The sequence below is a fragment of the Leptodactylus fuscus genome, unplaced genomic scaffold (genome assembly GCF_031893055.1).
Source record: "Leptodactylus fuscus isolate aLepFus1 unplaced genomic scaffold, aLepFus1.hap2 HAP2_SCAFFOLD_820, whole genome shotgun sequence".
Taxonomy (NCBI): domain Eukaryota; kingdom Metazoa; phylum Chordata; class Amphibia; order Anura; family Leptodactylidae; genus Leptodactylus; species Leptodactylus fuscus.
In genome coordinates, this window is record NW_027440862.1 from 12,770 (window position 1) to 24,714 (window position 11,945).

Genomic DNA, 11,945 nt, shown 5'->3' on the forward strand with positions numbered 1-11,945 from the left:
CACCAGCAGGGGTCACTCTCCTCTATGCCATTTTTACATTCACTTTTTACACTGCACACTTGCTTCTTTTACATTCGCTTTCTCTCTTGCACTCTTTAGGCCTTGCAAAATCCTAGTATTCTCAGTCTTACCGCTATCACTCTTAGCAGCCGCAGCGGGCGTGGTGGCCACCAGCGTTGTGGCTTTTTACTTTTAATAATAGCAGGCTTCATTTCCATAGTATCTGGGCCTCCCGCCGGGCTGGAAGCCATAGCTAGTAACCTGCAGACCAATTTACAGGGCAACACAGGCTGAACATCTTTGCAGACAACGTGCCCTAAGAAAAGAGAAGCTGACTGAAAAGCAGCTTCGCTTCCAGGCACGGGCAACCATCTCAACTTTTTCCTTAGCCGACTCCTGGACAATGGGCTCTGGTCCAGCTTGCTCTTTCTTTCACCCCCGGGATGGTTTCTTAGCCCTGCGCAGACCTTGCGCCCAGCCCTTTTGAAAGAGGGCGGCTGCGGCCTGTGACTGGTTGCTGAACAACACCTGTGGGTATAAGGGCCGCCCCCAGCTCTTGCACTGCTCCTGTTGGAGTATGAAGTTCCCTTAAGAGAAGGCAAAAAGTGAAGAAAAAGGTCTAGCGTGAAGTAGTGCAAAGGGCTGCCAGCAGCCAGGCTGCAAAGTAGAAGAGGAGTAAGTGAGAAGCCTGTCTCTGCCTACGGCCACACCACCCTGTACACGCTTGATCTCGTCTGATCTTGGAAGCTAAGCAGGGTCGGGCCTGGTTAGTACTTGGATGGGAGACCGCCTGGGAATACCAGGTGCTGTAGGCTTTTGCTTTTCCTCACTTCCACCAGCAGGGGTCACTCTCCTCTATGCCATTTTTACATTCACTTTTTACACTGCACACTTGCTTCTTTTACATTCGCTTTCTCTCTTGCACTCTTTAGGCCTTGCAAAATCCTAGTATTCTCAGTCTTACCGCTATCACTCTTAGCAGCCGCAGCGGGCGTGGTGGCCACCAGCGTTGTGGCTTTTTACTTTTAATAATAGCAGGCTTCATTTCCATAGTATCTGGGCCTCCCGCCGGGCTGGAAGCCATAGCTAGTAACCTGCAGACCAATTTACAGGGCAACACAGGCTGAACATCTTTGCAGACAACGCGCCCTAAGAAAAGAGAAGCTGACTGAAAAGCAGCTTCGCTTCCAGGCACGGGCAACCATCTCAACTTCTTCCTTAGCCGACTACTGGACAATGGGCTCTGGTCCAGCTTGCTCTTTCTTTCACCCCCGGGATGGTTTCTTAGCCCTGCGCAGACCTTGCGCCCAGCCCTTTTGAAAGAGGGCGGCTGCGGCCTGTGACTGGTTGCTGAACAACACCTGTGGGTATAAGGGCCGCCCCCCAGCTCTTGCACTGCTCCTGTTGGAGTATGAAGTTCCCTTAAGAGAAGGCAAAAAGTGAAGAAGAAGGTCTAGCGTGAAGTAGTGCAAAGAGCTGCCAGCAGCCAGGCTGCAAAGTAAAAGAGGAGTAAGTGAGAAGCCTGTCTCTGCCTACGGCCACACCACCCTGAACACGCCCGATCTCGTCTGATCTCGGAAGCTAAGCAGGGTCGGGCCTGGTTAGTACTTGGATGGGAGACCGCCTGGGAATACCAGGTGCTGTAGGCTTTTGCTTTTCCTCACTTCCACCAGCAGGGGTCACTCTCCTCTATGCCATTTTTACATTCACTTTTTACACTGCACACTTGCTTCTTTTACATTCGCTTTCTCTCTTGCACTCTTTAGGCCTTGCAAAATCCTAGTATTCTCAGTCTTACCGCTATCACTCTTAGCAGCCGCAGCGGGCGTGGTGGCCACCAGCGTTGTGGCTTTTTACTTTTAATAATAGCAGGCTTCATTTCCATAGTATCTGGGCCTCCCGCCGGGCTGGAAGCCATAGCTAGTAACCTGCAGACCAATTTACAGGGCAACACAGGCTGAACATCTTTGCAGACAACGTGCCCTAAGAAAAGAGAAGCTGACTGAAAAGCAGCTTCGCTTCCAGGCACGGGCAACCATCTCAACTTTTTCCTTAGCCGACTCCTGGACAATGGGCTCTGGTCCAGCTTGCTCTTTCTTTCACCCCCGGGATGGTTTCTTAGCCCTGCGCAGACCTTGCGCCCAGCCCTTTTGAAAGAGGGCGGCTGCGGCCTGTGACTGGTTGCTGAACAACACCTGTGGGTATAAGGGCCGCCCCCAGCTCTTGCACTGCTCCTGTTGGAGTATGAAGTTCCCTTAAGAGAAGGCAAAAAGTGAAGAAAAAGGTCTAGCGTGAAGTAGTGCAAAGGGCTGCCAGCAGCCAGGCTGCAAAGTAGAAGAGGAGTAAGTGAGAAGCCTGTCTCTGCCTACGGCCACACCACCCTGTACACGCTTGATCTCGTCTGATCTTGGAAGCTAAGCAGGGTCGGGCCTGGTTAGTACTTGGATGGGAGACCGCCTGGGAATACCAGGTGCTGTAGGCTTTTGCTTTTCCTCACTTCCACCAGCAGGGGTCACTCTCCTCTATGCCATTTTTACATTCACTTTTTACACTGCACACTTGCTTCTTTTACATTCGCTTTCTCTCTTGCACTCTTTAGGCCTTGCAAAATCCTAGTATTCTCAGTCTTACCGCTATCACTCTTAGCAGCCGCAGCGGGCGTGGTGGCCACCAGCGTTGTGGCTTTTTACTTTTAATAATAGCAGGCTTCATTTCCATAGTATCTGGGCCTCCCGCCGGGCTGGAAGCCATAGCTAGTAACCTGCAGACCAATTTACAGGGCAACACAGGCTGAACATCTTTGCAGACAACGCGCCCTAAGAAAAGAGAAGCTGACTGAAAAGCAGCTTCGCTTCCAGGCACGGGCAACCATCTCAACTTCTTCCTTAGCCGACTACTGGACAATGGGCTCTGGTCCAGCTTGCTCTTTCTTTCACCCCCGGGATGGTTTCTTAGCCCTGCGCAGACCTTGCGCCCAGCCCTTTTGAAAGAGGGCGGCTGCGGCCTGTGACTGGTTGCTGAACAACACCTGTGGGTATAAGGGCCGCCCCCCAGCTCTTGCACTGCTCCTGTTGGAGTATGAAGTTCCCTTAAGAGAAGGCAAAAAGTGAAGAAGAAGGTCTAGCGTGAAGTAGTGCAAAGAGCTGCCAGCAGCCAGGCTGCAAAGTAAAAGAGGAGTAAGTGAGAAGCCTGTCTCTGCCTACGGCCACACCACCCTGAACACGCCCGATCTCGTCTGATCTCGGAAGCTAAGCAGGGTCGGGCCTGGTTAGTACTTGGATGGGAGACCGCCTGGGAATACCAGGTGCTGTAGGCTTTTGCTTTTCCTCACTTCCACCAGCAGGGGTCACTCTCCTCTATGCCATTTTTACATTCACTTTTTACACTGCACACTTGCTTCTTTTACATTCGCTTTCTCTCTTGCACTCTTTAGGCCTTGCAAAATCCTAGTATTCTCAGTCTTACCGCTATCACTCTTAGCAGCCGCAGCGGGCGTGGTGGCCACCAGCGTTGTGGCTTTTTACTTTTAATAATAGCAGGCTTCATTTCCATAGTATCTGGGCCTCCCGCCGGGCTGGAAGCCATAGCTAGTAACCTGCAGACCAATTTACAGGGCAACACAGGCTGAACATCTTTGCAGACAACGTGCCCTAAGAAAAGAGAAGCTGACTGAAAAGCAGCTTCGCTTCCAGGCACGGGCAACCATCTCAACTTCTTCCTTAGCCGACTCCTGGACAATGGGCTCTGGTCCAGCTTGCTCTTTCTTTAACCCCCGGGATGGTTTCTTAGCCCTGCGCAGACCTTGCGCCCAGCCCTTTTGAAAGAGGGCGGCTGCGGCCTGTGACTGGTTGCTGAACAACACCTGTGGGTATAAGGGCCGCCCCCAGCTCTTGCACTGCTCCTGTTGGAGTATGAAGTTCCCTTAAGAGAAGGCAAAAAGTGAAGAAAAAGGTCTAGCGTGAAGTAGTGCAAAGAGCTGCCAGCAGCCAGGCTGCAAAGTAGAAGAGGAGTAAGTGAGAAGCCTGTCTCTGCCTACGGCCACACCACCCTGAACACGCCCGATCTCGTCTGATCTCGGAAGCTAAGTAGGGTCGGGCCTGGTTAGTACTTGGATGGGAGACCGCCTGGGAATACCAGGTGCTGTAGGCTTTTGCTTTTCCTCACTTCCACCAGCAGGGGTCACTCTCCTCTATGCCATTTTTACATTCACTTTTTACACTGCACACTTGCTTCTTTTACATTCGCTTTCTCTCTTGCACTCTTTAGGCCTTGCAAAATCCTAGTATTCTCAGTCTTACCGCTATCACTCTTAGCAGCCGCAGCGGGCGTGGTGGCCACCAGCGTTGTGGCTTTTTACTTTTAATAATAGCAGGCTTCATTTCCATAGTATCTGGGCCTCCCGCCGGGCTGGAAGCCATAGCTAGTAACCTGCAGACCAATTTACAGGGCAACACAGGCTGAACATCTTTGCAGACAACGTGCCCTAAGAAAAGAGAAGCTGACTGAAAAGCAGCTTCGCTTCCAGGCACGGGCAACCATCTCAACGTCTTCCTTAGCCGACTACTGGACAATGGGCTCTGGTCCAGCTTGCTCTTTCTTTCACCCCCGGGATGGTTTCTTAGCCCTGCGCAGACCTTGCGCCCAGCCCTTTTGAAAGAGGGCGGCTGCGGCCTGTGACTGGTTGCTGAACAACACCTGTGGGTATAAGGGCCGCCCCCCAGCTCTTGCACTGCTCCTGTTGGAGTATGAAGTTCCCTTAAGAGAAGGCAAAAAGTGAAGAAGAAGGTCTAGCGTGAAGTAGTGCAAAGAGCTGCCAGCAGCCAGGCTGCAAAGTAGAAGAGGAGTAAGTGAGAAGCCTGTCTCTGCCTACGGCCACACCACCCTGAACACGCCCGATCTCGTCTGATCTCGGAAGCTAAGCAGGGTCGGGCCTGGTTAGTACTTGGATGGGAGACCGCCTGGGAATACCAGGTGCTGTAGGCTTTTGCTTTTCCTCACTTCCACCAGCAGGGGTCACTCTCCTCTATGCCATTTTTACATTCACTTTTTACACTGCACACTTGCTTCTTTTACATTCGCTTTCTCTCTTGCACTCTTTAGGCCTTGCAAAATCCTAGTATTCTCAGTCTTACCGCTATCACTCTTAGCAGCCGCAGCGGGCGTGGTGGCCACCAGCGTTGTGGCTTTTTTCTTTTAATAATAGCAGGCTTCATTTCCATAGTATCTGGGCCTCCCGCCGGGCTGGAAGCCATAGCTAGTAACCTGCAGACCAATTTACAGGGCAACACAGGCTGAACATCTTTGCAGACAACGCGCCCTAAGAAAAGAGAAGCTGACTGAAAAGCAGCTTCGCTTCCAGGCACGGGCAACCATCTCAACTTCTTCCTTAGCCGACTACTGGACAATGGGCTCTGGTCCAGCTTGCTCTTTCTTTCACCCCCGGGATGGTTTCTTAGCCCTGCGCAGACCTTGCGCCCAGCCCTTTTGAAAGAGGGCGGCTGCGGCCTGTGACTGGTTGCTGAACAACACCTGTGGGTATAAGGGCCGCCCCCAGCTCTTGCACTGCTCCTGTTGGAGTATGAAGTTCCCTTAAGAGAAGGCAAAAAGTGAAGAAAAAGGTCTAGCGTGAAGTAGTGCAAAGAGCTGCCAGCAGCCAGGCTGCAAAGTAGAAGAGGAGTAAGTGAGAAGCCTGTCTCTGCCTACGGCCACACCACCCTGAACACGCCCGATCTCGTCTGATCTCGGAAGCTAAGCAGGGTCGGGCCTGGTTAGTACTTGGATGGGAGACCGCCTGGGAATACCAGGTGCTGTAGGCTTTTGCTTTTCCTCACTTCCACCAGCAGGGGTCACTCTCCTCTATGCCATTTTTACATTCACTTTTTACACTGCACACTTGCTTCTTTTACATTCGCTTTCTCTCTTGCACTCTTTAGGCCTTGCAAAATCCTAGTATTCTCAGTCTTACCGCTATCACTCTTAGCAGCCGCAGCGGGCGTGGTGGCCACCAGCGTTGTGGCTTTTTACTTTTAATAATAGCAGGCTTCATTTCCATAGTATCTGGGCCTCCCGCCGGGCTGGAAGCCATAGCTAGTAACCTGCAGACCAATTTACAGGGCAACACAGGCTGAACATCTTTGCAGACAACGTGCCCTAAGAAAAGAGAAGCTGACTGAAAAGCAGCTTCGCTTCCAGGCACGGGCAACCATCTCAACTTCTTCCTTAGCCGACTCCTGGACAATGGGCTCTGGTCCAGCTTGCTCTTTCTTTCACCCCCGGGATGGTTTCTTAGCCCTGCGCAGACCTTGCGCCCAGCCCTTTTGAAAGAGGGCGGCTGCGGCCTGTGACTGGTTGCTGAACAACACCTGTGGGTATAAGGGCCGCCCCCAGCTCTTGCACTGCTCCTGTTGGAGTATGAAGTTCCCTTAAGAGAAGGCAAAAAGTGAAGAAAAAGGTCTAGCGTGAAGTAGTGCAAAGAGCTGCCAGCAGCCAGGCTGCAAAGTAGAAGAGGAGTAAGTGAGAAATTTATCTCCGCCTACGGCCACACCACCCTGAACACGCCCGATCTCGTCTGATCTCGGAAGCTAAGCAGGGTCGGGCCTGGTTAGTACTTGGATGGGAGACCGCCTGGGAATACCAGGTGCTGTAGGCTTTTGCTTTTCCTCACTTCCACCAGCAGGGGTCACTCTCCTCTATGCCATTTTTACATTCACTTTTTACACTGCACACTTGCTTCTTTTACATTCGCTTTCTCTCTTGCACTCTTTAGGCCTTGCAAAATCCTAGTATTCTCAGTCTTACCGCTATCACTCTTAGCAGCCGCAGCGGGCGTGGTGGCCACCAGCGTTGTGGCTTTTTACTTTTAATAATAGCAGGCTTCATTTCCATAGTATCTGGGCCTCCCGCCGGGCTGGAAGCCATAGCTAGTAACCTGCAGACCAATTTACAGGGCAACACAGGCTGAACATCTTTGCAGACAACGCGCCCTAAGAAAAGAGAAGCTGACTGAAAAGCAGCTTCGCTTCCAGGCACGGGCAACCATCTCAACTTCTTCCTTAGCCGACTACTGGACAATGGGCTCTGGTCCAGCTTGCTCTTTCTTTCACCCCCGGGATGGTTTCTTAGCCCTGCGCAGACCTTGCGCCCAGCCCTTTTGAAAGAGGGCGGCTGCGGCCTGTGACTGGTTGCTGAACAACACCTGTGGGTATAAGGGCCGCCCCCCAGCTCTTGCACTGCTCCTGTTGGAGTATGAAGTTCCCTTAAGAGAAGGCAAAAAGTGAAGAAGAAGGTCTAGCGTGAAGTAGTGCAAAGAGCTGCCAGCAGCCAGGCTGCAAAGTAGAAGAGGAGTAAGTGAGAAGCCTGTCTCTGCCTACGGCCACACCACCCTGAACACGCCCGATCTCGTCTGATCTCGGAAGCTAAGCAGGGTCGGGCCTGGTTAGTACTTGGATGGGAGACCGCCTGGGAATACCAGGTGCTGTAGGCTTTTGCTTTTCCTCACTTCCACCAGCAGGGGTCACTCTCCTCTATGCCATTTTTACATTCACTTTTTACACTGCACACTTGCTTCTTTTACATTCGCTTTCTCTCTTGCACTCTTTAGGCCTTGCAAAATCCTAGTATTCTCAGTCTTACCGCTATCACTCTTAGCAGCCGCAGCGGGCGTGGTGGCCAGCAGCGTTGTGGCTTTTTACTTTTAATAATAGCAGGCTTCATTTCCATAGTATCTGGGCCTCCCGCCGGGCTGGAAGCCATAGCTAGTAACCTGCAGACCAATTTACAGGGCAACACAGGCTGAACATCTTTGCAGACAACGTGCCCTAAGAAAAGAGAAGCTGACTGAAAAGCAGCTTCGCTTCCAGGCACGGGCAACCATCTCAACTTTTTCCTTAGCCGACTCCTGGACAATGGGCTCTGGTCCAGCTTGCTCTTTCTTTCACCCCCGGGATGGTTTCTTAGCCCTGCGCAGACCTTGCGCCCAGCCCTTTTGAAAGAGGGCGGCTGCGGCCTGTGACTGGTTGCTGAACAACACCTGTGGGTATAAGGGCCGCCCCCAGCTCTTGCACTGCTCCTGTTGGAGTATGAAGTTCCCTTAAGAGAAGGCAAAAAGTGAAGAAAAAGGTCTAGCGTGAAGTAGTGCAAAGGGCTGCCAGCAGCCAGGCTGCAAAGTAGAAGAGGAGTAAGTGAGAAGCCTGTCTCTGCCTACGGCCACACCACCCTGAACACGCTCGATCTCGTCTGATCTCGGAAGCTAAGCAGGGTCGGGCCTGGTTAGTACTTGGATGGGAGACCGCCTGGGAATACCAGGTGCTGTAGGCTTTTGCTTTTCCTCACTTCCACCAGCAGGGGTCACTCTCCTCTATGCCATTTTTACATTCACTTTTTACACTGCACACTTGCTTCTTTTACATTCGCTTTCTCTCTTGCACTCTTTAGGCCTTGCAAAATCCTAGTATTCTCAGTCTTACCGCTATCACTCTTAGCAGCCGCAGCGGGCGTGGTGGCCACCAGCGTTGTGGCTTTTTACTTTTAATAATAGCAGGCTTCATTTCCATAGTATCTGGGCCTCCCGCCGGGCTGGAAGCCATAGCTAGTAACCTGCAGACCAATTTACAGGGCAACACAGGCTGAACATCTTTGCAGACAACGCGCCCTAAGAAAAGAGAAGCTGACTGAAAAGCAGCTTCGCTTCCAGGCACGGGCAACCATCTCAACTTATTCCTTAGCCGACTCCTGGACAATGGGCTCTGGTCCAGCTTGCTCTTTCTTTCACCCCCAGGATGGTTTCTTAGCCCTGCGCAGACCTTGCGCCCAGCCCTTTTGAAAGAGGGCGGCTGCGGCCTGTGACTGGTTGCTGAACAACACCTGTGGGTATAAGGGCCGCCCCCCAGCTCTTGCAATGCTCCTGTTGGAGTATGAAGTTCCCTTAAGAGAAGGCAAAAAGTGAAGAAAAAGGTCTAGCGTGAAGTAGTGCAAAGGGCTGCCAGCAGCCAGGCTGCAAAGTAGAAGAGGAGTAAGTGAGAAGCCTGTCTCTGCCTACGGCCACACCACCCTGAACACGCCCGATCTCGTCTGATCTCGGAAGCTAAGCAGGGTCGGGCCTGGTTAGTACTTGGATGGGAGACCGCCTGGGAATACCAGGTGCTGTAGGCTTTTGCTTTTCCTCACTTCCACCAGCAGGGGTCACTCTCCTCTATGCCATTTTTACATTCACTTTTTACACTGCACACTTGCTTCTTTTACATTCGCTTTCTCTCTTGCACTCTTTAGGCCTTGCAAAATCCTAGTATTCTCAGTCTTACCGCTATCACTCTTAGCAGCCGCAGCGGGCGTGGTGGCCACCAGCGTTGTGGCTTTTTACTTTTAATAATAGCAGGCTTCATTTCCATAGTATCTGGGCCTCCCGCCGGGCTGGAAGCCATAGCTAGTAACCTGCAGACCAATTTACAGGGCAACACAGGCTGAACATCTTTGCAGACAACGTGCCCTAAGAAAAGAGAAGCTGACTGAAAAGCAGCTTCGCTTCCAGGCACGGGCAACCATCTCAACTTCTTCCTTAGCCGACTCCTGGACAATGGGCTCTGGTCCAGCTTGCTCTTTCTTTCACCCCCGGGATGGTTTCTTAGCCCTGCGCAGACCTTGCGCCCAGCCCTTTTGAAAGAGGGCGGCTGCGGCCTGTGACTGGTTGCTGAACAACACCTGTGGGTATAAGGGCCGCCCCCAGCTCTTGCACTGCTCCTGTTGGAGTATGAAGTTCCCTTAAGAGAAGGCAAAAAGTGAAGAAAAAGGTCTAGCGTGAAGTAGTGCAAAGGGCTGCCAGCAGCCAGGCTGCAAAGTAGAAGAGGAGTAAGTGAGAAGCCTGTCTCTGCCTACGGCCACACCACCCTGAACACGCCCGATCTCGTCTGATCTCGGAAGCTAAGCAGAGTCGGGCCTGGTTAGTACTTGGATGGGAGACCGCCTGGGAATACCAGGTGCTGTAGGCTTTTGCTTTTCCTCACTTCCACCAGCAGGGGTCACTCTCCTCTATGCCATTTTTACATTCACTTTTTACACTGCACACTTGCTTCTTTTACATTTGCTTTCTCTCTTGCACTCTTTAGGCCTTGCAAAATCCTAGTATTCTCAGTCTTACCGCTATCACTCTTAGCAGCCGCAGCGGGCGTGGTGGCCACCAGCGTTGTGGCTTTTTACTTTTAATAATAGCAGGCTTCATTTCCATAGTATCTGGGCCTCCCGCCGGGCTGGAAGCCATAGCTAGTAACCTGCAGACCAATTTACAGGGCAACACAGGCTGAACATCTTTGCAGACAACGCGCCCTAATAAAAGAGAAGCTGACTGAAAAGCAGCTTCGCTTCCAGGCACGGGCAACCATCTCAACTTCTTCCTTAGCCGACTACTGGACAATGGGCTCTGGTCCAGCTTGCTCTTTCTTTCACCCCCGGGATGGTTTCTTAGCCCTGCGCAGACCTTGCGCCCAGCCCTTTTGAAAGAGGGCGGCTGCGGCCTGTGACTGGTTGCTGAACAACACCTGTGGGTATAAGGGCCGCCCCCAGCTCTTGCACTGCTCCTGTTGGAGTATGAAGTTCCCTTAAGAGAAGGCAAAAAGTGAAGAAAAAGGTCTAGCGTGAAGTAGTGCAAAGGGCTGCCAGCAGCCAGGCTGCAAAGTAGAAGAGGAGTAATTGAGAAACCTGTCTCTGCCTACGGCCACACCACCCTGAACACGCCCGATCTCGTCTGATCTCGGAAGCTAAGCAGGGTCGGGCCTGGTTAGTACTTGGATGGGAGACCGCCTGGGAATACCAGGTGCTGTAGGCTTTTGCTTTTCCTCACTTCCACCAGCAGGGGTCACTCTCCTCTATGCCATTTTTACATTCACTTTTTACACTGCACACTTGCTTCTTTTACATTCGCTTTCTCTCTTGCACTCTTTAGGCCTTGCAAAATCCTAGTATTCTCAGTCTTACCGCTATCACTCTTAGCAGCCGCAGCGGGCGTGGTGGCCACCAGCGTTGTGGCTTTTTACTTTTAATAATAGCAGGCTTCATTTCCATAGTATCTGGGCCTCCCGCCGGGCTGGAAGCCATAGCTAGTAACCTGCAGACCAATTTACAGGGCAACACAGGCTGAACATCTTTGCAGACAACGTGCCCTAAGAAAAGAGAAGCTGACTGAAAAGCAGCTTCGCTTCCAGGCACGGGCAACCATCTCAACTTCTTCCTTAGCCGACTCCTGGACAATGGGCTCTGGTCCAGCTTGCTCTTTCTTTCACCCCCGGGATGGTTTCTTAGCCCTGCGCAGACCTTGCGCCCAGCCCTTTTGAAAGAGGGCGGCTGCGGCCTGTGACTGGTTGCTGAACAACACCTGTGGGTATAAGGGCCGCCCCCAGCTCTTGCACTGCTCCTGTTGGAGTATGAAGTTCCCTTAAGAGAAGGCAAAAAGTGAAGAAAAAGGTCTAGCGTGAAGTAGTGCAAAGAGCTGCCAGCAGCCAGGCTGCAAAGTAGAAGAGGAGTAAGTGAGAAATTTATCTCCGCCTACGGCCACACCACCCTGAACACGCCCGATCTCGTCTGATCTCGGAAGCTAAGCAGGGTCGGGCCTGGTTAGTACTTGGATGGGAGACCGCCTGGGAATACCAGGTGCTGTAGGCTTTTGCTTTTCCTCACTTCCACCAGCAGGGGTCACTCTCCTCTATGCCATTTTTACATTCACTTTTTACACTGCACACTTGCTTCTTTTACATTCGCTTTCTCTCTTGCACTCTTTAGGCCTTGCAAAATCCTAGTATTCTCAGTCTTACCGCTATCACTCTTAGCAGCCGCAGCGGGCGTGGTGGCCACCAGCGTTGTGGCTTTTTACTTTTAATAATAGCAGGCTTCATTTCCATAGTATCTGGGCCTCCCGCCGGGCTGGAAGCCATAGCTAGTAACCTGCAGACCAATTTACA

At 52.0% G+C, this 11,945-nt stretch overlaps 14 non-coding genes across 14 annotated transcripts; all 14 read left to right on the forward strand.

Annotated features, from left to right (window-relative positions):
* The first annotated feature begins 696 nt into the window (after positions 1 to 696).
* On the forward strand, positions 697 to 815 carry LOC142188833 (5S ribosomal RNA). Its single transcript, XR_012713121.1, has one exon. It is a non-coding gene; the product is annotated as a 5S ribosomal RNA (ribosomal RNA).
* A 715-nt stretch (positions 816 to 1,530) lies between these two features.
* On the forward strand, positions 1,531 to 1,649 carry LOC142188853 (5S ribosomal RNA). Its single transcript, XR_012713131.1, has one exon. It is a non-coding gene; the product is annotated as a 5S ribosomal RNA (ribosomal RNA).
* A 714-nt stretch (positions 1,650 to 2,363) lies between these two features.
* LOC142188834 (5S ribosomal RNA) lies at positions 2,364 to 2,482 on the forward strand. The gene has a single exon (XR_012713122.1). It is a non-coding gene; the product is annotated as a 5S ribosomal RNA (ribosomal RNA).
* Positions 2,483 to 3,197: 715 nt separating this feature from the next.
* LOC142188854 (5S ribosomal RNA) lies at positions 3,198 to 3,316 on the forward strand. The gene has a single exon (XR_012713132.1). It is a non-coding gene; the product is annotated as a 5S ribosomal RNA (ribosomal RNA).
* A 714-nt stretch (positions 3,317 to 4,030) lies between these two features.
* LOC142188896 (5S ribosomal RNA) lies at positions 4,031 to 4,149 on the forward strand. The gene has a single exon (XR_012713171.1). It is a non-coding gene; the product is annotated as a 5S ribosomal RNA (ribosomal RNA).
* A 715-nt stretch (positions 4,150 to 4,864) lies between these two features.
* Positions 4,865 to 4,983, forward strand: LOC142188855 (5S ribosomal RNA). Its single transcript, XR_012713133.1, has one exon. It is a non-coding gene; the product is annotated as a 5S ribosomal RNA (ribosomal RNA).
* Positions 4,984 to 5,697: 714 nt separating this feature from the next.
* Positions 5,698 to 5,816, forward strand: LOC142188856 (5S ribosomal RNA). The gene has a single exon (XR_012713134.1). It is a non-coding gene; the product is annotated as a 5S ribosomal RNA (ribosomal RNA).
* Positions 5,817 to 6,530: 714 nt separating this feature from the next.
* Positions 6,531 to 6,649, forward strand: LOC142188857 (5S ribosomal RNA). The gene has a single exon (XR_012713135.1). It is a non-coding gene; the product is annotated as a 5S ribosomal RNA (ribosomal RNA).
* Positions 6,650 to 7,364: 715 nt separating this feature from the next.
* LOC142188858 (5S ribosomal RNA) lies at positions 7,365 to 7,483 on the forward strand. Its single transcript, XR_012713136.1, has one exon. It is a non-coding gene; the product is annotated as a 5S ribosomal RNA (ribosomal RNA).
* A 714-nt stretch (positions 7,484 to 8,197) lies between these two features.
* On the forward strand, positions 8,198 to 8,316 carry LOC142188893 (5S ribosomal RNA). The gene has a single exon (XR_012713168.1). It is a non-coding gene; the product is annotated as a 5S ribosomal RNA (ribosomal RNA).
* Positions 8,317 to 9,031: 715 nt separating this feature from the next.
* On the forward strand, positions 9,032 to 9,150 carry LOC142188860 (5S ribosomal RNA). Its single transcript, XR_012713138.1, has one exon. It is a non-coding gene; the product is annotated as a 5S ribosomal RNA (ribosomal RNA).
* Positions 9,151 to 9,864: 714 nt separating this feature from the next.
* On the forward strand, positions 9,865 to 9,983 carry LOC142188899 (5S ribosomal RNA). Its single transcript, XR_012713173.1, has one exon. It is a non-coding gene; the product is annotated as a 5S ribosomal RNA (ribosomal RNA).
* Positions 9,984 to 10,697: 714 nt separating this feature from the next.
* LOC142188861 (5S ribosomal RNA) lies at positions 10,698 to 10,816 on the forward strand. The gene has a single exon (XR_012713139.1). It is a non-coding gene; the product is annotated as a 5S ribosomal RNA (ribosomal RNA).
* A 714-nt stretch (positions 10,817 to 11,530) lies between these two features.
* On the forward strand, positions 11,531 to 11,649 carry LOC142188862 (5S ribosomal RNA). The gene has a single exon (XR_012713140.1). It is a non-coding gene; the product is annotated as a 5S ribosomal RNA (ribosomal RNA).
* Positions 11,650 to 11,945: the final 296 nt, after the last annotated feature.